The following is a 22,667-nucleotide window of genomic DNA, read 5'->3' on the forward strand; positions in this document are numbered from 1 at the left end:
ACTAAAAGTTATTAGAAATAATCCACAACCTTAGCAAAGTTGCTGGTTATAAAATAAACTCACATAAGTCATCATCATTCTTATATATCAATAACAAAATCTAACAGTCAGAGTTACAAAGAGAAATTCCATTTAAAGTAACTACTGATAATATAAAATATTTGGGAATCTATCTGCCAAGGGAAAATCAGAAACTTTATGAGCAAAATTAAAGACCACTTTTCTTTTTTTTTTTTTTTTTATTTTTTTATTTTTTATTTAATAGCCTTTTAATTTACAGGATATATACATGGGTAACTTTACACCATTAACAATTGCCAAACCTCTTGTTCCAATTTTTCACCTCTTACCCCCCCACCCTCCCTAAATGGCAGGATGACCAGTAGATGTTAAATATATTAAAATATAACTTAGATACACAATAAGTATACATGACCAAACATTATTTTGCTGTACAAAAAGAATCAGACTCTGAATTATTGTACAATTAGCTTGTGAAGGAAATCAAAGATGCAGGTGTGCATAAATATAGGGACTGGGAATTCAATGTAATGGTTTTTAGTCATCTCCCAGAGTTCTTTTTCTGGGTATAGCTAGTTCAGTTCATTACTGCTCCATTAGAAATGATTTGGTTGATCTCGTTGCTGAGGATGGCCTGATCCATCAGGACTGGTCATCATCTAGTATTGTTGTTGAAGTATATAATGATCTCCTGGTCCTGCTCATTTCACTTAGCATCAGTTCGTGTAAGTCTCTCCAGGCCTTTCTGAAATGCGCTGGCGAGTTGTTCTACTCCTTATCTTTACGAATTGTAGCAGTCAAGACTATTTTTGAGGCTCGATATAATATTGATAAAGAGGGTAAGAGAAGAGCTTAGAAAGACGCGTGTGTCTTCTCCGCCATCTTGGCTCCGCCCCCAAAGACCACTTTTCACACAAATTAAGTCTGATCTAACCAATTGGAAAAATATTAAATGCTCTTGGATAGGGCGAGCAAATATAATAAAGATGACATTATTCCCTAAACTAATCTATTTATTTAGCGCTAAACCAATCAGACTCCCAAAAAACTATTTTAATGACCTAGAAAATATAACAACAAAATTCATATGGAAAAACAAAAGGTCAAGAATTTCAAGGGAATTAATGAAAAAAAAAAATCAAATGAAGGTGGCTTAGCTGTACCAGATCTAACATTATATTATAGAGCAGCAGTTACTAAAACCATTTAGTATTGACTAAGGAATAGCTTAGTTGATCAGTGGAATAGGTTAGGTTCAAGGGACAAAACAGTCAACAACTATAGCAACCTAGTCTTTGACAAACCCAAAGACTCCAGCTTTTGGGATAAGAACTTACTGTTTGACAAAAATTGCTGGGAAAATTGGAAACTAATATGGCAGAAACTAGGCATTGATCCACACTTAACATCGTACACCAAGATAGGGTCAAAATGGATTCATGACCTAGGCATAAAGAATGAAATTATTAATAAATTAGAGGAACACAGGATACCTCTCAGACCTGTGGAAGGGGAAGGAATTTATGACTAAAGAAGAACTAGAGATCATTACTGATCACAAAATAGATAATTTCGACTATACCAAACTGAAAAGATTTTGTACAAACAAAACTAATGCAGACAAGATTAGAAGGGAAGCAATAAATTGGGAAAATATTTTTACAGTCAAAAGTTCTGATAAAGGCCTCATTTTCAAAATATATAGAGAATTACCTCTAATTTATAAAAAATCAAGCCATTCTCCAATTGAAAAATGGTAAAGGATATGAACAGACAATTATCAGATGAAGAAATTGAAACTATTTCTAGTCATATATCATAGTCTAGTCATAAGTCATAGCCAATTCATTATTAATCAGAGAAATGCAAATTAAGTCAACTCTAAGATACCACTACACACCTGTCAGATTTGCTAAGATGACAGAAAAAAATGATGATTGTTGGAGGGGATGTGGGAAAACTGGGACATTGATGCATTGTTGGTGGAGTTGTGAACGAATCCAACTATTCTGGAGAGTAGTTTGGAACTATGCTCAAAAGTTATCAAACTGTATACCCTTTGATCCAGCAGTGTTACTACTGGGCTTATATCCCAAAAAATCATAAAGAAGGGAAAGGGACCTGTATGTGCACGAATGTTTGTGGCAGCCCTCTTTGTAGTGGCTAGAAACTGGAAACTGAGTGGATGCCCATCAGTTGGAGAATGGCTGAATAAATTGTGGCGTATGAATATTATGGAATATTATTGTTCTGTAAGAAATGACCAACAGGATGATTTCAGAAAGGCCTGGAGAGACTTACACAAACTGATGCTGAGTGAAATGAGCAGGACCAGAAGATCATTATATACTTCAACAACAATACTATGTGATGACCAGTTCTGATGGACCTGGCCATCCACAGCAATGAGATCAACCAAATCATTTCCAATGGAGCATTAATGAACTGAACCAGCTACGCCCAGCGAAAGAACTCAGGGAGATGACTAAAACCATTACATTGAATTCCCAATCCCTATATTTATGCCCACCTGCATCTTTGATTTCCTTCACAAGCTAATTGTACAATATTTCAGAGTCTGATTCTTTTTGTACAGCAAAATAACAGTTTGGTCATGTATACTTATTGTTTTTCTAATTTATATTTTAATATATTTAATATCTACTGGTCGTCCTGCCATCTAGGGGAGTGGGTGAGGGGTAAGAGGTGAAAAATTGGAACAAGAAGTTTGGCAATTGTTAATGCTGTAAAGTTACCCATACATATAACCTGTAAATAAAAGGCTATTTAAAAAAATCCTCAAGAGGTTCTTTGGAAATGCTCATTAAGAGTTGAAAAGGAAAATAAGAGAAGTAGAAGAAAAAAATGAAAAAAGAAATGAGAGGTATGCCATTCTCCAATTGATAAATGGTCAAAGATATGAATAGATTATTCTCAGATGAAGAAATTGAAACTATTTCTAGCCATATGAAAAGATGCTCCAAGTCATTATTAAACAGAGAAATGCAAATTAAGACAACCCTGAGATGCCACTACACACCTGTCAGACTGGCTAGAATGACAGAGAAAGATAATGCAGAATGTTGGAAGGGATGTGGGAAAACAGGGACACTAAAACATTGTTGGTGGAACTGTGAATACATTGAACCATTCTGGAGAGCAATTTGGAACTATGCTCAAAAAGTTATCAAACTGTGTATACCCTTTGATCCAGCAGTGTTACTCTGCACTTATATCCCAAAGAGATCATAAAGAAGGGAAAGGGACCTGTATGTGCACAAATGTTTGTGGCAGCCCTCTTTGTAGTGGCTGTTAGCTGGAAAATGAATTGTACACAAACAAATGTGAAAATGTTCAATGATCATTATGAAAGATGTGGTTCTTCACAATGGTTCAGTAATCCAAAGTAATCCCAATAGATTTTGGAGAGAAAATGGCATCTGCACCCAGAAAAAGAACGATAAACATTGAATGTAAGTCAACACATGCTATATTCACTTCTTTTTTTTCTTCCTGGGTTTAAATCTTTGTTTTTTTCTGATGTTTCTTTCCCATTATGATTCATAAAGCAATCAGCATTAAAATTAATTAATTAAGAAGAAAAAAATAAATATTCCAACAGATTTATAAATTAATGCTGATTGTAGTGCTGGATATTGGAAGTATTCTATATGTAGTTCCAGGAAAATATATCAGGGACTTTAGAGACAGTCATTGAACCAATCTGAAAAAGTCTATCCTGGAAAAATTCTCAGGTGGTCAAATTACACCCAAGACTCTCTTTGGGAAATCTGGATTGATTTGGGAGAAATAAAGGAATCAAAGTTTCAATTATCCAATAAATATTTCTTAAGCAGTTCAGGTAAAATACAAATACAAATGAAATAATTGTCAATCTTCAAAAAAAAAAAAAGAATTCATGGACTCTGAATATATATAAAAGCACATTTTTTAACTTGCTTTTTTTTTCTTTTTTTCCCTTTTGATCTGTTTCTTCTTTCACAATTGTGACTAATATGGAAATATGATTTTGCATGATAGTCCATGGAGAAGTAATTTCAAATTTCCTTCCATGTTCAGAAGAGGGAAAGGAAAGAAGAAAGGGAAAAAAATTTGCAACCCAAGAGCAGGTAAGAAAAAAACAAAGATGTTATAATTTTTCATTACATGTAACTGGAGAAAATATAACTAAAATAGAATAAAATAATAATGATTGTTGTTCTTGAGTTCTTTTAATATTGTCTGTCTATGACTTCATTGAGGTTTTCTCGGCAAAGGTACTAGAAGGTTTTTGTTTTTTGTTGTTGTTTGTTGTTGCTGTTTTTTCCATTTCTTTCTCAGGTTCATTTTATACATGAGGAACTGAGGCAAATAGAGTTAAGTGATTTGCCCAGAATCACAAAGCTAGTAATTATCAAAGGTAGGAGTTGAGCTCAGGGACATTGTATTAACTGTATATAACTATCTGGCTGCCCATAATAATGATACCCTTCATTTAAACACCCTATTAAATATATTAACTGATGCAGTATGCAAATGCCCATTTCTTTACTATTTTGAAAGATGCTGGAAATTTTCTCATAAGTACTTTCACAGTATGATTATTTTAGTTAATAAATTTCTTTGCAGTGGGGAAATCTTTCCCTTTCAAATACATTTCATTTTGTCTTGTTTTTAGCATCAGTCAGCTACTAGATAAGCTGCCATATGGAGACTACAATTCACATGTGACTACACTTGGATGCATTTTCCTTTTGGACCTTTCAAGTTTAACAGATGTTGCTTTTGTAGAATAAGGAATCAGGAGCTGGAAAGAACATAGAACTGGAAGCTGAAAATTGACCATGAAAAACCACTTAGAACAGGATTTGGAGTTTTTAAGTGCAACAACCAGATGTAGGGTTTGGGTAGCACATGTTCTATTAATACAAGCACCTTCTGGCTTCTTGACTTCACTGTGCTTGAGAAGTGAGTTTAGTTGATGAAATTCTGGGACTTCTGAGGAAGTAGGATTAAAATTTCACATCAATTTTTAAAAATTAAACTCTATTATTTCTATTATTAAAAGTTCCAAGCCTATCCAGAAAGGCTACAATTACCTTTAAATTACATTAACTTTTGACAGGGACAGAGGTATAAAGATTAGTGTTTGTGTGTATATTAATTGAAAATAAAAATAACATTATTTCCCAATTATTTTTGTGTCTGTAAATACTGGTTTATGAAATATTATTAATATATTGATTGATTGAATTTTAATACATTAGACTCAAAAACGCAGATGGAATGAAATGACTAGTCAATTATCTGGATATTTTCAAAAGTTTTCAACTTTTGCAGAACTAATATCTTGGTAGCTGAATTTTCTACTTTCAACTAGATGTTATCTTGCATATATACACACATATATATTGCCTTTTTAACTGACAAAAGTTCATTGTGATAACATTTTCCTCACTAATTTTAATAATTAGGGGTACCTAGGTGGCATAGTAGATAGAACATTTGGTCTGTACTCAGGAAGACCTGAGTTTAAATCTGGTCTCAGAAACTTATTAGCTATGTGACCTTGGGCAAGTCACTTAACTCTATTTTGTTTTTTGCTGTTTTCTCGTATAAAATTAGCTGGAAAAAGAAAGGATAGTGTCATTATCTCCACCAATAAAACTCTAAAATAGATCAGAAAGAGGCAAACACAGATGAAAAATGACCAAAACGCAAAATCAATATAATTATTTCTTTGTAGTAATCAATTAACTACATATTGATTTGCTCAGACACCTGGAGGTGGCCCTGAAGTTTCCCACTGCACTAAGGGCCACGTCCAGTCATTCTGATTTATATCTTGCCACTGGACCCAAGTGATTCTGGAGGAGAAAGTGAGGCTGGTAACTATGCCAAACCCATTGTTACTTAAATCCAACTTACTTTCACATCAAGGCATCACTTCCCTGATGTCATGGTCCCTTCAAGAATAAAAATGAAGCTGTTACATAGAAACAAGTTGCTATATAAAGGAAGACAAATCAGTGAAATCATCTGTGCCCTTAAGAAACTTATATTGTTGTGACTCTGATTTTTCTTTAAACCATGACTTATATAATCAAATTTACAAATGCATGACTATTTGAAATTAATATTTTCTTAGCCAAATAGAACAGTACTAAAGAGAAAGCAGAAACTCTTTATGTGTATATGTGTGTATGTGTGTGTGTGTGTGTGTGTATCTTCCTAAGACTCCCTCCAAATAGGTATACTTTTGATGTATCAGATAAGTATGAATCAGAGTTGCTTATCCACACATAAAAAAGTTTATAAATCACTTGCCATATTTGCATTAGACTCAAAAACACATATGGAATGAAATGACTAGTCAATTATCTGGATATTTTCAAAAGTTTTCAACTTTTGCAGAACCAATATCTTGATAGCTGAATTTTCTACTTTCAACTAGATGTTACCTTGCATATATATGCACATATATATTGCCTTTTTAACTGACAAAAGTTCATTGTGATAACATTGAACTCACTAATTTCAATAAAAACAATAAATTCTCTAGATTTTGAATAGTCAGCTAAGAAGCAGGTTATTGTGACCAACTTATTATGGCCATAGAATTTCAATAATCTATCTTTGTTTTCCTTGACCAAATGGAAAATGGAAATGTTTCTCATTTACTGCATGACACTATGAACTAAGAAGAAAAGAGAAAATTCCTGAAGAAACTCCCAGACTCCTGAAAATATATATTATCATTGTGAGCATGTAAATGCTTTAGGAATTAACCTATTCAAACAACAGTATCCCCATCAAGAATACTGATAAATGTGCTATGTCTGTGAAATCAGGGTAAAGGAATACTTGTGCTTCTAATCAGGGAGAGAAGTTTAAATTTAATTGTAGACACTTAATAGCTGTGATACTTTAGTGAAGCCACGTAACTGCTCTGGACCTACCTCTTTTTCCTGTTTTGTAAAAGGAAGATAAATAACATCACAGAGTTAGCGTAAATGTGAAATGATATAACATGCAAAGAACTTCAGGGAATATCTTGTCTGACTCAAAAGCCTGAAAAAAAGCCTCCTCTATACTTCAGCCCACAGGTGTTCATCCAGTTTTTCTTTGAAAATAATCTTATTTTTCAAGAAGAAATCAACTTCGAAAAAGGTAAGTAAACTTTCCTAGGCCACACAAATATATATATATATATTGATCCTAAAGCTATCCTTTAGATTCTAACTAATCAATTGTAATAGATTTTAGTTGTGACAATCCTTAAAGTATTTGAAACTAAGCTATACTTATAATACCTGTAAATCTTTTCCTATATAAGCTAAACTATTTTAATTCTGTTTTATCATTTTATGACGTGAACTCAGGAACTTTCAGCAAACATAGTTTCTTTTTTATTTTATATTTTTTTTATTATTATAACTTTTTATTACAAGATTTTATGCAAGGGTAATTTTTCAGCATTGACAATAGCAAAACCTTTTGTTCCAATTTTTCCCCTGCTTCCCCCCCATCTCCTCTCCCAGATGGCAAGTAGAACAATACATGTTAAATATATAACATATAATTAATTAGTTATATATAATTAATTAATTATATATAATTAAATATATATAATGTTATTTCTCTGTTTTCAACCTACCTGGTTTAGGTATCAGTACCATGTCTTTGTCATAAAAGGAATTTGGTAGAACTCCTTCATTCCTTATTTTTTCAAATATTTTATATAACATTGGAGTTAATTGTTCTTTAAATGTTTGGTAGAATTCACATGTAAATCCATATGGTCCTGGGGATTTTTTCTTAATTAATAGCCTGTTCTATTACTTTTTTTTTGAAATGGGACTATTTAAGCAATTTATTTCCTCCTCTGTTAATCTGGGAAGCTTATATTTTTGAAGGTAGTCATCCATTTCACTTAGGTTATCAAATGTATTGGCATAAAGTTGGGCAAATTAACTACTAATTATTGCTTTAATTTGCTCTTCATTGGTGGAAAGTTTTCCCTTTTCATTTTTAAGACTAGCAATTTGATTTTCCTGTTTATTTCCTTTTTCTAATCAGATTTACCAAAGGTTTATCTATTTTATTGCTATTTTCATAAAATCACCTCTTAGTTTTATTTATTAATTCAATAGTTTTTTTTTTAATTTTCAATTTTATCAATTTCTCCTTTTAATTTTGGAATTTCAAATTTACTATTGGGGGGTTTAATTTAGTCTTTTTCTAGCTTTTTAAAATTGCAAGCCCAATTTATTGATCTTCTCTTTCTCTATTTTATTCAAGTAAGCCTCTAAAGATATAAAATTTCCCCTTATTACCACTTTGGCTGCATCCTACAAATTTTGGTATGTTGTCTCATTGTTGTCATTCTCTTGGGTGAAATTATTAATTGTGTGAATGATTTGCTGTTTCACCCAATCATTCTTTTGGATTAGATTATTTAGTTTCCAATTACTTTTTAGTCTATTTACCCCTAGCTCTTTGTTGAATATAGTTTTTATTGCATCGTGATCTGAAAAGAATGTATTTACAATTTCTGCTTTTCTGCATTTAATTTGAGGTCTTTGTATCCTAATATATGGTCAATTTTTGTATAGGTTCCATGAATTGCTGAGAAGAAAGTATACTCCTTTCTGTCTCCATTTAGTTCTCTCTGAAGATCTATCAAACCTAACTGTTCTAATATTCTATTTACCTCCTTAACTTTCTTTCTTATTTGTTTTGTGGTTTGATTTATCTAGTTCTGAGAGTGCAAGGTTGTCCCACTATTATAGTTTTGCTGTTTATTTCGTCTTGCAATTCTTTTAACTTCTGCTTTAGGAAGTTACATGCTATACCACTTGGTGCACATATGTTTAGTAATGATATTGCTTCATTGTCTATGCTATCCTTTAGCAAGATATAGTTTCCTTCCTTATCTCTTTTAATTAGATCAATTTTTGCTTTTGCTTGATTTGGGCTAAGGATGGCTACCCCTGCTTTTTTGACTTCATCTGAAGCATAATAGATTCTGCTCCAGCCTTTTACCTTTATTCTGTATGTATCTTCCTGCTTTAAATGTGTTTCCTATAAACAACATATTGTAGGGTTCTGACTTTTGATTCAGTCTGCTATCCACCTCTGCTTTATGCAAGAGTTCATCCCATTCACATTTACAGTTAAAATTGCTAATTCTGTATTTCCTGCCATCTTATTATCCCCAGATTATACTTTTCTTTTTCTTATCCCTTCCCAGTATTATACTTATGGGCACCACTTGCTTCACTCATCTCTCCCTGTTTAGAAGCCCTCCTATCCCCTTTGAATCCCTTCCACTTTCTTATATCTTCCCTTATTACTTTTTTTCCTTTTTCCTTTTCCTCTCCCACTTTTTAATGAGGTGAGAAAAGTTTCTTTGCAAACCAAATATGTCAATTATTTTCTCTTTGAGCCAAATCTGATGAGAGTAAGATTCACATAATGTTCCTTCTCTTCCCTAAATTCCCTCAGAGATGATAGGTTACCTTTGCCTCTCTGAGGGATGTCATTTCCCTCTTTTTATGCCTCTTTTTCCCTTTTTTCTGATACTATCCCCTTTCCATTTCTACTTTCTCTTTTTTAATATTATATTAGTAAAACCAAATTATACATACACTCTATATGTATTTCCATAACATTTCCATACATTTCCATAATGTAATTCCTTACAGTAATTAAGAGTTCTTTTTACCTTTTTCTGCTTCTCTTGAATCCTATAGCTGGAGATCAAATTTTTTGTTCAGTTCTGTTTTTTTCATTAGAAACACATGGAATTCACCTGTTTCATTAAATGTCCATCTTCTTCCCTGGAAGAAAATGCTCAGCTTAGCTGGGCAGTTTATTCTTGGCTGCATTCCAAGTTCTTTTGCCTTTTGTAATAATATCAGATTCCAGGTCCTTCAATCCTTTAATGTGGAGGCAGGTGATCCTGAGTGATCCTTATTGTGGCCTCTCAGTATTTGAATTATTTTTTTTCTGGCTGCTTGTAATGTTTTTTCCTTAGTCTGATAGTTCTGAAATGTATCCACAATATTCCTTGGAGTTTTTATTTTAGGATCTCTTTCAGAAGGCGTTAGATGAATTCTTTCAATGCCTAGTTTACCTTCTGATTCTATTACATCTGGGGAGCTCTCTTTAATGATTTCTTGTAAAATAGTATCTATGCTCTTTTTTCATCCTAATTTTCAGGAAGTCCAATAATCCTCAAATTATGTCTCCTAGATCTATTTTCCAGGTCTGTTGTTTTTCCAAGAAGATATTTGACATTTTTTTTCTATTTTTTCATTTTTTTGGTTTTGCTTGACTGATTCTTGATGTCTCAATGAATAATTCATTTCTATTTGTTCAGTTTTGATGTTTAATGAGTTATTTTCTTTGTTAGCTTTTTTTACTTCTTTTTTGTATAAGTCCAATTGAGTTTTTAAATGAATTGTGTTAAGTGCCACTCTTGCACTCAACTACCACTAATCGATCCTAGTTCTTAGGCCTAAGCAGAGAAACTCTGGTAAATATAACATCAATCTTACCTGTGTTTTAAGGTCCTCAGAAGTCCTTTGGCTGCTGTCTCATATGGACGCAGTTTGAGCAAACAGAGTACCTGAGAGCTTTGGCAGATAAGCTTAGACTTTATTCATGTGGTTTACACTTCATTCTATGACCTCCTGCACTATCTTGGTATTGCTCCCCAAGGTTGAGCTCCAGGTGGAAAAGGTGGAAAAGAGAGAGGAAAAGAGGTCGAGTCCTTCTTCCTCTGAGCTTTTCTAGAGTCTATGAGGACACAGGTACAAGCCAATCGATGATGGAGATTACATCCCGAACTTGACGCAAGGTCAGAGTTATTAGGATTCCTGCCATGGCTGGAGGTCCCACCCACAAAGGAAGTCCCTATGTACTCATATCCAACCACATCCAGGGACCTTGAGACCATTGGCCTACTTACATCCCAATTGTGCTTGTTTGACCTTTCTAATGGACCCTTACAGAGTTGTTTTGCTCTATGGAATTTTTTTTTTCCATTTCACTACTTTTTTTTTTTTTTTTAACTGAGTTATTTTCTTTTTTCAATTCACAAATCCTACTTTCCTGGGAGTTCTTTATCTTTTCCAATTCACATTTCAGAGAGTTGTTTTCTTTTTCCACTTTATCAAATTTTTCTTTAAGTGAATTATATGGCTTTTCCATACTCTCTTGCAGAGCTTCTCTTTCCTTTCCCCTTTTTCTTCTAGCTCTCTTTTAAAATCTTTTATAATTTCTTCTAGGAGATCCTTGTGTAATGGGGACCAGATTACACTCCCCTTTTGGGTTTTGTCTGGAGACTGTCTGCTATTTGTATCCTTGGAGTTGAAAACCTGCTCTCTTTCTGTATAGAAGCTGTTGATGGTTAGAGTTCACTTGACTTTTTTATTTATTGTTTTTAAAAGTCCTTAGGGTCTGCCTTCAGGATAAGGTGCTAACCAGCTTCCTCTGCAGAGCAGGAGTAAATATATGGACAGTAGCTCTTCTGCAAATGGGCTGCTAAAAGTGGCCGAGCTGTGGGAATGCTCTGGAAAGAGCCCCGCACTGGAAATTTCTGCCCTGAGAAGAGCCTGGCTGTGCAGATTTGAGGCTGCCCTTGGACCAGCAACTGAGAAGCGAAAGTGTCACTGCCCCAGGCAGAACCCCACTGTGTGTATCAGTAGCTGCCCTGGGTAGATCCCTGCACTGGAAGTGTCTCTGCCCTGAGAAGCATATTGCCTTGGGCAGAGGCCCCCTGCTATGCAGATTTGTGCCTGCCCAGGGCTGAGTCCCCTTGCCTTGCAGAAGTGTGACTGCCCTAGGCAAAAGTCCTGTGCTGCAGAATGTGGCTGCACTGCTGTGGTTTGTGCTGAGTCACTTCCAGTGTTGGTTGGGTGTAGCCAGATGCTGTTAGATTCTGGCATTTTGAGGGGGTACACTCTAACTTTGGTTTTAACTTCTCTGCTGATCTACTGCTTTGCAACTAAAGCAGAGTAGCCAACCTGTGGTAGAGTCCAAATTTTTCATCCATGGAGACCACCCCCACCTCGTTTGCTCAGTGTGCTAGCCTCTGGTTCTACTTCCTGGCTGTACTGGCCTCCTCCCTATGATCAGGACAAACCTTTTCTGGTGATCTTCCAGATTATCTTTGGATAATTTGTTGTACTTCCAGTATTTGTGGATTTTACCAGTCAAGCACTATTTCTGAGGCTGAATTTGGTAATTAGTAGTGAGGGTAGAAGGGAGCTTTGAATGACAGGTCAGTCTTCTCTGTCATCTTGGTTCTGCCCCAAACATAGTGTTTCTTCTCTTCTGGATTCATTCAGGGTAATAGATGATCTTCCTAAAATGTGGTGCCTCAAAGAGAACAGGTTATTCTAGATAGTCATTGATTATGGTTGAATATAATTGCATTATTACTTAATCCTAGACCACATGCCTATTCTATATTTTGAACAAATCATTTTTTTCTGTAATTTATGCTTTTTAGGAGTAACCTCTTGTTTATATTCTCTAGTCTTTGAGATCTTTTGCATCCATTATTATAATACTATATCTATCTGTCCATCCCTCTATCTGCCTGCCTGTCGATCTATTTTCCTGTCTTTCCAATTTTTGATATTTTCCCTATTGGTTCTCACTTTTCTCATAATACTTCATTTCTATATTTTAGGATTTAGGATATTTAGGATTTTAGGATTTAGGATTTAAAAAATTAAGTTTTAGCCAACATTGGAACTTTAAAAAAAATTATTTCTGTTCTTTTTCTGTCTTGACATAAGTTGCATTTATGTTTATGTTGAAATTTGGCTAAAACATCTAGACTGAGGCAGAACCAAGATGACATAATAAAGGAAGAGACTCACCTGAGTTTTCCCAACTATCCCTACACAAACAATGCTTAAAATAATGCTTTAAAATTAATTTTGTAATGTCAGAACAAGCAAAAGATGGAGTAGAGCAATTTTCCAGCCCAGAACAACTTAAAAGGTTGGACGGAAAGGTCTGTTTTACTGGAGTGAGAGTGGAGTAGTCTTTGGAACTCTCAGACCACAACCTATAAAAGGTTGGATAACTAATCAGAAGGAGATTGTCAAGAACTCTTTGTTGCCACTGGCTGCAGAGTAATATTGCATTGACCATATAGGTTTCAGGTTTCAGGGCCAGGCTAAGGCAAAGCACTAGCAGGAGCAGTGCCTATTGTCATAGTTTCCGGGTAGAAAAAAGAGCTTAAATTTATACACAGAACAGAAGAGGACAGGAGATCAGTGATAATACCTCAGCTTAGATCATACTACTTTGGAAGAACTGAAAAGTTACAGATGCTCATAATTAACTCTAAAAACAGCTCTGAAGTTCTGAAACTTTAGAGAAAGATCTTTATATTATAGGAACAGAGTACAACTTTAAGATAAAATTGAAAATTTAGAAATAAGTCAGAGAAATGATAAGAACAACAGAAAAAAAAAGAACCTAACAATGAAATGTTATTATGGTGACAGGGAAGACAAAATACAAACTCAAAAGACAATAATGTCAAAACAGACATATGTAAAGCTTCCAAAAAAAAAAATGTGAATTGGTCTTTGGAGGAAAAAGTACTTCTTCAGGATCTCAAAAAATAATTTTAAAAATAAAATAAAAGAGGTAGAAAAATAAGAAAATAAATGAGAATGTTCAGGCAAATCATGAAAAAAGTCAATAATTTGTTAACACATAACATCTTAAAAAAAAAAAAAAAAGAATAGTCCAAATGGTAAAAGAGACACAAAAACATACTGAAGAGAAGACCTCCTGGAAAAACAGAATTGGCCAAATAGGAAACAAATGTGAAGAAATTTTCAAAAAAAAAAAAAAAAAGATCTTAGGAGCTGCTAGATTGCACAATGAGTAGAGTACTGAAGTTGGGAAGACTTGAGTTCAAATCTGCTCTCAGACACTTATTACTTCCTTCCTGTGTGAGACTAAGCAAGTCATTTAATCCCAGTTGCCTCAGGGAGAAAAAAAAAAGAAGTAAGGAGCTTAAAAAATAAAACTGAAAATTTAAAAGTTTTTGCACAAACAAAAGCAATGCAGCCAAAATTAGAATGAAACAGAAAGTACAAACAAATTGTACAGCTAATGTTTGTGAGAAAGACCTCATTTCTCAAATATATAGAAAACTGTGTCAAATTAATGAGCAAACAAATTATTCCCCAATTGATAGTCAAAAACAGAGAGTTTTCAGATGAAGAAATTAAGGCTATCTATAGTCATATAAAACACAATCTAAATCACTAATGATTAGAGTAACCTGGCAGATTGGTTAAGATGACAGGAAAACATAAAGATAAATTTTGGAGGGCATGTAGAAAAACTGATACATTAATGTAATATTGGTGATACTGTGAACTGACCCAACCATTCTGAAGAGTAATTTGGAATGGTGCACAAAGGACTATGAAACTGTGAATATCCTTTGATCCAGCAATACCTTTACTGGATCTGTATCCCAAAGAGATCATAAAAAAGAAGAAATGATCTGCATGAACAAAAATATTTATAGCATTTTTTTGGTGATGGTGTCAAGGTTTTGGAAATTGAGGATATGCCTATCAATTGAGGAGGCGCTGAATAAATTGTGGTATATGAATGCAATGGAATAATACTGTGCTATAAAAATGATGAACAGATACATTTCAGAAAAACCTTGAAAAACTTAACATGAACTGATGCTGAATGAAGTTAACAGAACCAGGAGAACATTGTACACAGAAACATCAACATTGCATTATGATCAACCATGATAAACTTAGCTCTTCTCAGTAAATTCAAGAAAATTTCAGTAGACTTGGGATGGAAAATGATCTCAGCATTCAGAGAAAAAATTATGGAGACTGACTGCAGATTGAAGAATCAATTTTTACTTTTTTTCTTTCTCATGGTTTTCCTCATTTATTCTGATTTTTTTTTCACATGAGTAATATAGAGATATATTTAACATGATTATACATGTATAATTCATATCAAATTTCTTGCTTCTTGAGGAGGGAGGAAGGAAAGAAAGAAGGGGGGAAATTTGGAACTCAAAATCTTACAAAATGAATGTTGAAAATTATCTTTACACATACATAATTTAGGGAAAAAAAAACTATTAAGTGAAAGAAATAGAATTTGTCAAATGGAAAAAGAGCTACTTGAGCTTTTCAAATAAAACAATTCCTTAAAAATTAGAAAAGGGCAAGTGGAAGCTAATTCCTCTATGAGACATCAAGAAACAAACTTTAAAAAAGAGAAAAGAAGGAAAATAGAAAGTGGGAAAAATACTAATATTATATTGTATTATTTAATAACTAATATTATTCTTTAATTCATTTTATTCCCCATTTTGTTAAACTATTTCTTAACCCAGCTAAAAAGGAGAAATATCCATATCCAAACTAAAGGATTTGAGGAAAGTTGAGGAAAGTGATAACTCTTAGTAACTTGGGCATTTGCTAACTAACCACTTTAATGTGTGAGCTTTGTCTGTATTTACTTTTAGACAATTAGCTTGGACTGAGTCATTTTGGGGGAAAAGATTCTCTTCCCTTTCTCTGTCTTTATTAAAATCAGAGCTAAGTTTCCCCCCCCCAGGGGAAAGGCTAATTAGAAATATGTTTATTTTTGTTTTTCTAGTCAAGATTATTGGAGTCAACTCAATCACTTAAAGCAATTAGCATTTTTTAATTGTCAGAGAGATTATCTGTCACATCTAAAGACTAGCATATTTTCCCTAGTTACAACTAATCTTTTCTATATAAACTAATCTCACTACTTTCTATTACCCTAAACCTTTCTATTACCTTGATCCCACATTGGATATCAATAAATAGCTTTTCAATCTCTTTTGGTTTCTGACCCACTGAAAGTGGATACTCCAACCTACTTTAATAGCACTTATAGGTGTCTCAGTTAATAAATATTTATTTTGCCCAGAAAAGTTGCCTTTCTTGCATTTTTCATTGTCACGGTTTTGTTGGCTCATTTAGGAATTCAGGATAAAGAGGTCCCACAGACCTCTTAGTGGAAACTTTATTATTGAATGCAAATCTATATTTTTCACTCATTGGTAGGATTTATTTCCAGAGAATTGTGATTGCTAAATGACTCTTCCCATGAAAATCTGGGTTTCTACAACTATAACAATTTTATGTTAAAAGTTATATTTGTATATATATTTTGAGATAATAACTGTTATAACCTGAGTACATGCCTTGTGAATTATCCTTTAAAGGGAATTCCCTATTTTCCATAAAATCTTCCCAAATAGGATTTGAAAGATAATATACAATGCCCTTGAAGGAATTTTGTAATTTTTTTCATCATTATTTTACCCACAAGTCAGGAGTAGCCAAATTGTGCACACCATTTTCCAGGATGTTCTATGCTTGATGAATTAATAAAGTCCTATATATGTAGCCAAATGTTGGTATGATGTGACAAGCATTCTCCAAAGCTCATGATTAAGGGAAGCTCTTTTTCCCCAGTTAGACTGGGAAATAACTAAAATAAAGAACAAATTGATTTACAACACAATTTTGTTGTAAAAGGAATTTTTTTTCCTATGTTCATGAGTGAGTATAAAGCAAGCCACTTTTTTCTCCCCTCATGATCTGATCATCCTGGGAAATTTGATAATAGTAGCATGTTATTATTGTTTTAACTTTAATTTTCATCAGTGGAGCTCATTAAAAATTCCCTTTAATCCACTTAGGAAAGAATATGGTTTCCAAGTTTAAATAAACAAACAAATAAACAACAAAAAAAAGGATACTTTAGGGCTACTGCTGAAGCTCACACAATAGGGAGACCTCATTTTCTCTCTCTCTTACAGCTCTATGTATGGGCATATCTCAAGAGTTTTCTTTGATTAAATTTAATTTTTTTTTTAAATGGAACCTAGCCTTAGCAAAAAAAAAAAAAAAAAAAAAAAAAACTTTTAGGAACAAAAATATATACAGACATATTAGTCATTTAAAGAAAATGAAAACAAAAAAAACCATAAAAATAAACAAAATTAAACATAGTATGCTTTGGTCCCCATTCAGATTTCATCAATTCTTTCTTTGGTGTTAGGTAACATTTTTCATCATAAGTTCTTTGGGTTTGTTTTGGATCATTATATTGCTGAAAATAAGTAATGCAGAGTTGATCATCATACAATATAGCTGTTCAATGTAAATGTTCTTCTGGTTCTACTCAGTTGATTTTGTGTCAATTCATGTAAGTTTTTCCAGCTTTTCTGAAATCATACTGTTCATCTGTTCTTATATCACAAGAGTATTCCATTAAAATCATATACCACAATTGTTCAAGAAATTTGCAATTGATGGGCATTTCTGATTCTTTGTCACCACACACACACACACACACACACACACACACACAAAGTCAGTTATAAATATTTTTGTACATATATATTCTTTGCTCTTTTAAAAAAATTTCTTTTAGATATATACCTACTAGTAGTATTAATAGGTCAAAAAATATACAGAGTTTGATATCCATTTGGGCAAAGTTCTAAATTGCTCTTCAGAAAAATTGATTTTGTTTACAACTTCATTAACAATGCATTCATTTTCCCACTTACCCATTCATTTTCCTTTTCTGGGAAAGCTGCTGACCTTTTTAGGAGAGTTGAATTCTTGATTTCCATTCTACAGCAGAGGGTAGAAATGAAGGAGGATGTTGAGCCCAGAGACATCATATCACATAACCCAGGACTATATATAGTCCAATGAATATCATAATAAGCTGAAGAAGAAAGAATTCAAACATAGAAAGATTCTATGAATAGAGATCAGGGCTTCTCTTCAGAGGAAGATATTGAAGCAATTTTTTTAAAGACTTTCTATCCTAAAAAGTAATGTCAAATGGTCATCTCCTCAAAAAGAATTCATAGAAAAACTCAGGAAAAAAATACTTTAGAAATTAAATAAGAGGTATGGAGGGGGAAAAAATGCCCTTAAGTACTATTTTATTTTGTTCAAAAGGAAAATCTAGAGAGCTTGGAATTTTCTGACCAACTCTACCATATCCCCAGATATCTCTCTTGATTCTTTCAATTTTTATTTTACCCATTGTACCTCAGATTTCTGGGCATTTGCCTTGATAATTTCTTCAAATGTGATGCATAGTATCTTTCATTGATCTTTCATTGAAGTCCAGTCATTCTTAAATGATCTCTCTTCAATCTGTTTTCCAGGTCAATTATCTTTTCTGACAAGATATTTCATTTTCTCTTTTATTTCTCTTTTTTTAAATTTGTTTTATTGTTTCTTTTTTATTTTTAATTTGTGAAATAACAATCACTTTCTTGTAGAAGGCTGGAACTCTGAAAAGAGTGTACTTGAATCTAAGACAGCAAGGTACTTAAGGCTAATTACCTACTCAATGTGAGATAATGCTTCTATAAGCATATAGTTAGACTATATGGTGATATGTGATGAGGTAATTAGAAGCAAGGATTGGAGGGCTGAGGGAGAGAGATCAGGGTCTCTCTGCCTCTGCCCACTGAAAGAGTAGGCTTCAGGCTCCAGAGCTGAGAGTCCAGGATCCATCTTTAATGAGCCATGTGACAGTTTGCCTATCTCCTTCACTTCTACTCCTAAAGACCAAGGAGTTTGACTGAGCCTGACTCTGATTGATCCTGAGAACCCCCAGAGAGCTAGGCCAGATGTTATATATTGACACCAATGTGGACACCAATAAGGACCTGCATGCAGCTTGATCATAATTTCAATGAAATCCCTGTGACCTGGAAATAGGATGAGTATTAAAATAGACAAGAAGGAAACTTTGTTAAAGGCTGAAATGGAGCAGACACTAGGGATAGAGTATCCCCCACCCTCACCCCTAGCCCCACCCCAAGGGAGGTCTATAAAAAGCATCCTTAGGCTAATAAAGAGGCAAGGTTTGCTTTTAACTTTGGAGCAGATTGATGGACTCTTAGAAACATTAGAATGCACATCCCCTTTGTTCTCCAAGGAAGACAAATTAGAGGCAGATAAATGGAAACTAGTGGGAGAGTAACTAATTGAATATTACAATGGTAATGATCCTGATTCAATTTTTAAGGAAAAAATTCTATATATACAACATAGAACAATTGGCCTTAAAGAAACTTAAAGGGTGTGATGATTCTTACTCTCACAGATCAGCTTCACCTCCACCTCCACCCAAGTAGGGTCTTGACCCTCCCCATCAATTTCATCTTCCTGGGTGGAAGAAGGAGGAAGAGTGGGAGGACCAGTGATACCACCAGCATCTTGACTCCCCTTCCCTCCCACCCTCCTATGATTCAGTTACAAAAGGCACTACTTAAAACCCCAAAAGAAATGTGGGACACAGCTGATTTAAAAATAGAAGCATACCCTGTGATTGAATTGCTTAACATTTCAGGTCAAGAGAAAAAAAAAAAAAGATACATTCCTTTTAATCTAGAAATTATCAAAGATCTGAAAAAGGCTTGCACTCTTTATAGATCTAAATCATCCTTTGTTAAAATATTATTAGAGAATTTGGCTTTTTATGTTTTAACCCCTAATGATTAGAAATCTATAGCAAGGACATGTTTAGAACCTGAACAAAACTTGTTGTGGCTTTTGGAGTATAGTGAACTCTGTAGGATACAAGCCCGGTGAAATAGGCAACCTGGAGTTAATATATCAATCACCTGTGACCAACTAACAGGTGTAGGTCTTTATTCAGACACTTTAGCATAGATTAATTGCCCTATAACAGCATATGAGCAAATTGCTGCTGATGCTGTCAAAGCATGGGGCACTCTCCCACAAAGGCAAGATAGAGGGGAAGCCTTCACGAAAATAGCACAAGGTCCAAATGAACCCTTTGCTGACTTAGTGCGATGTCTGCAGACAACTGTCATATGAAACTATTAGTGAAAATGTAGCAACAGAAATTATAAGACAACTTGCTAATAAAAATGCTAATGAGGTTTTTAGAAGAATTCTGCTAGGACTACACAAGGATGCTCCTTTAGAAATCATAAGACACTCTGTCACAGTGGGCATAAATATCTTTTATACCCAGGCTATGATACAGACTTCCCAAGATCTGAACATGGGAAGACAGGGTCCCTTTTGGCAAGGGACTTCCAGAGAGACTCATCATTGCTTTCAATGTGGTAAAGTAGGGAATCTGAAAGCTCAATATTGGCATAAAGATAGTGAGAAAACAGAGTGAGAGAACAAGACCTAAAACCCTTGTAGTTGGTTTTGTAGTAGGATTAAATCAGTCATACTGAGTCTTAAGTTTCTGCCCTTTACATAGCTCCAGAAAATATTCAAAGACATGCTTGTTTTCAATATTTAGGATATGAAATATAGCCTAAGGTGCTTACAGTACAAAAACTTTTCTTAAGAATAGAGAAACTAAACACCTTAAATGATTTCAGAAATTGATAGGAGATATCCAATGGATCCGTTCAGTGTTAGACTTGACTACCTATCAATTGCAACCATTATATGACATTTTAAGGGGAGACAGTGCTTTAAACTCACCATGACAGCTTACAAAAGAAGCTCAAGAGACTTTGAGAGAAGTTGGACTGGCTTTATCCAATGCAGTTGATAGAGTTACTCAAAAACCCTTGGAAATATCAGTTTTTGCTATAAAAGAGGCACCCACTGTAATCAAGGAGACAGTGTGATAGAGTAGGTAAAACTCCTAGCACAACAGAACAAACCCTTACTTCTTACCCAGTGCTTGTGGCTAGAATTTTATTAAAGGCCATCAAGCAAGCAGTACAATTATTTGGGATAAGACTTGACAAGATATATACCTTTTGTACCAATGCACACATTAATGTATGCTGTCAAACCATCCCAGAGTGGCAAATTTTATTTGCCACAGTTCCAAATTTTACACACAGGTCTCCATTACAGATAACCAAACTATTACATAATTGGCAATGGATTCTTGAAGAAATGGTTTCTAAGATTCCTTTTAAAGGACCAACTATCATTACAGATGAATCCAAACATAACATTTTTCCTGTATACTCTCCTGACTTAACTATAAAGAGAGTAGTCAGAACTCCTTTTCAATCTACTCAGCAGAATGAATTGTAAACAATCATGCTAGCTCTTATTTATCCAGGAGATATAAATATAATATCTGATTTGGCATATTCAGTAGGTGTGGTACAAAGAATCGCCACAGCCCAAATAAAATTTGTAGCTTCTAATGCATATCAGCTCTTTCAGGAACTTCAAGAACAAGTGAGAAAGCATCCAGGTAAGATTTATATCTTATATATCCACTCTCATTGTGAACTTCCATATCCTATTTTTCATGGAAATTCAAAGGCAGATAGCCTTCTAACCATGTTAGCCAATACTTCTTTATTTCAGGCAGCCCAAGAATCTCATTGTAAATATCATCAGGCTGCTTGAGCTTTATGTTTACAATTTGGAATAACAAGAGAAGAATCTAGGAGCATAGTAAAAGTCTGTACAGCTTGCCTTCCTTTCCACACTCCTATGCTCCCTCCAGGGAAGAATCCTCGTGCTTTGAGACCCAATGAAATTTGACAGATGGATGTGACCCGTTATAAATATTTTGGTCATCTGCCTTTTATCTGTGTTGTAGTAGTAACCTTTTCAGGATTTACTTTTGCAATACCAACAGCAAAAGAGACAGCCCAAGTGGTCACTGAATTCCTTATACAAGCATTTGCAATTATGGGTGTGCCACAAGAAGTAAAGACGGATACTGGACCTGCATATACTTCTAAACATTTTGCACACTTTTGTGCACAGTATCAGATTTTATACACCACTGGTATACCCTTTAATCCTCAAGGACAGGCAATAGTAGAGAGCACAAGCAGAGACATCCTCCAAAAACAAAGAAAGGGGAAGCCACAGGTAATCCTACAAAACTTTTAAATTTAGCTCTTTATACTATTAACTTCTTGATTTTTGACAAAGATGCACTGGCTCCAGCAGACAGGGTTATAAAACCCACTGGAAGGGCAGTGTACAGTGTGAGCAGCTCCACTATCTTTAGATAATCACCAGGTGTTGTGGAGAGATCCAGAAAGTGGTGAATGGAAGGGATCAGATAGGTTAACTGCTTAGGGGAGAAGGTTTGCTTGTATCTCTACAGATGGAGAAGGAATCAGATGAGTGCCAATGAGTTGTATTCACCTTGTCCATCAGAGAGACATGGAAAAGACCCTTGAAATGAAGAGAAGACTCAAGAAACATTGGGTGTTTCCATCTCTAACTATGCCCACCACTGAAAGAGCATGGAAGTTATAGCAATGACTCATGGACATTAAAAATTGTTAATGAGACTGATGTAGGACATCAAAATTCTCAGGAATTATTGGATTCCCTGACACATGACATAATGGACAAGAGATTGGTTTTGGACTATCTCTTGGCTCCCGAAGGAGGTGTATGTGTGATTGTTATTTACATATCTTCCTTCTAGGACTTCTGGAAATCTTTTACAATATCATGTTAATTCATATTGTTTGTTATATCACTACTTGGATGTACAATTCATGTTTGTTACACCACATTGAGCTTGGACTGGCTATGGGAAGAGTCATCATTACTAGCCTG

This window comes from Sarcophilus harrisii, chromosome 6 (genome assembly GCF_902635505.1).
Source record: "Sarcophilus harrisii chromosome 6, mSarHar1.11, whole genome shotgun sequence".
Taxonomy (NCBI): domain Eukaryota; kingdom Metazoa; phylum Chordata; class Mammalia; order Dasyuromorphia; family Dasyuridae; genus Sarcophilus; species Sarcophilus harrisii.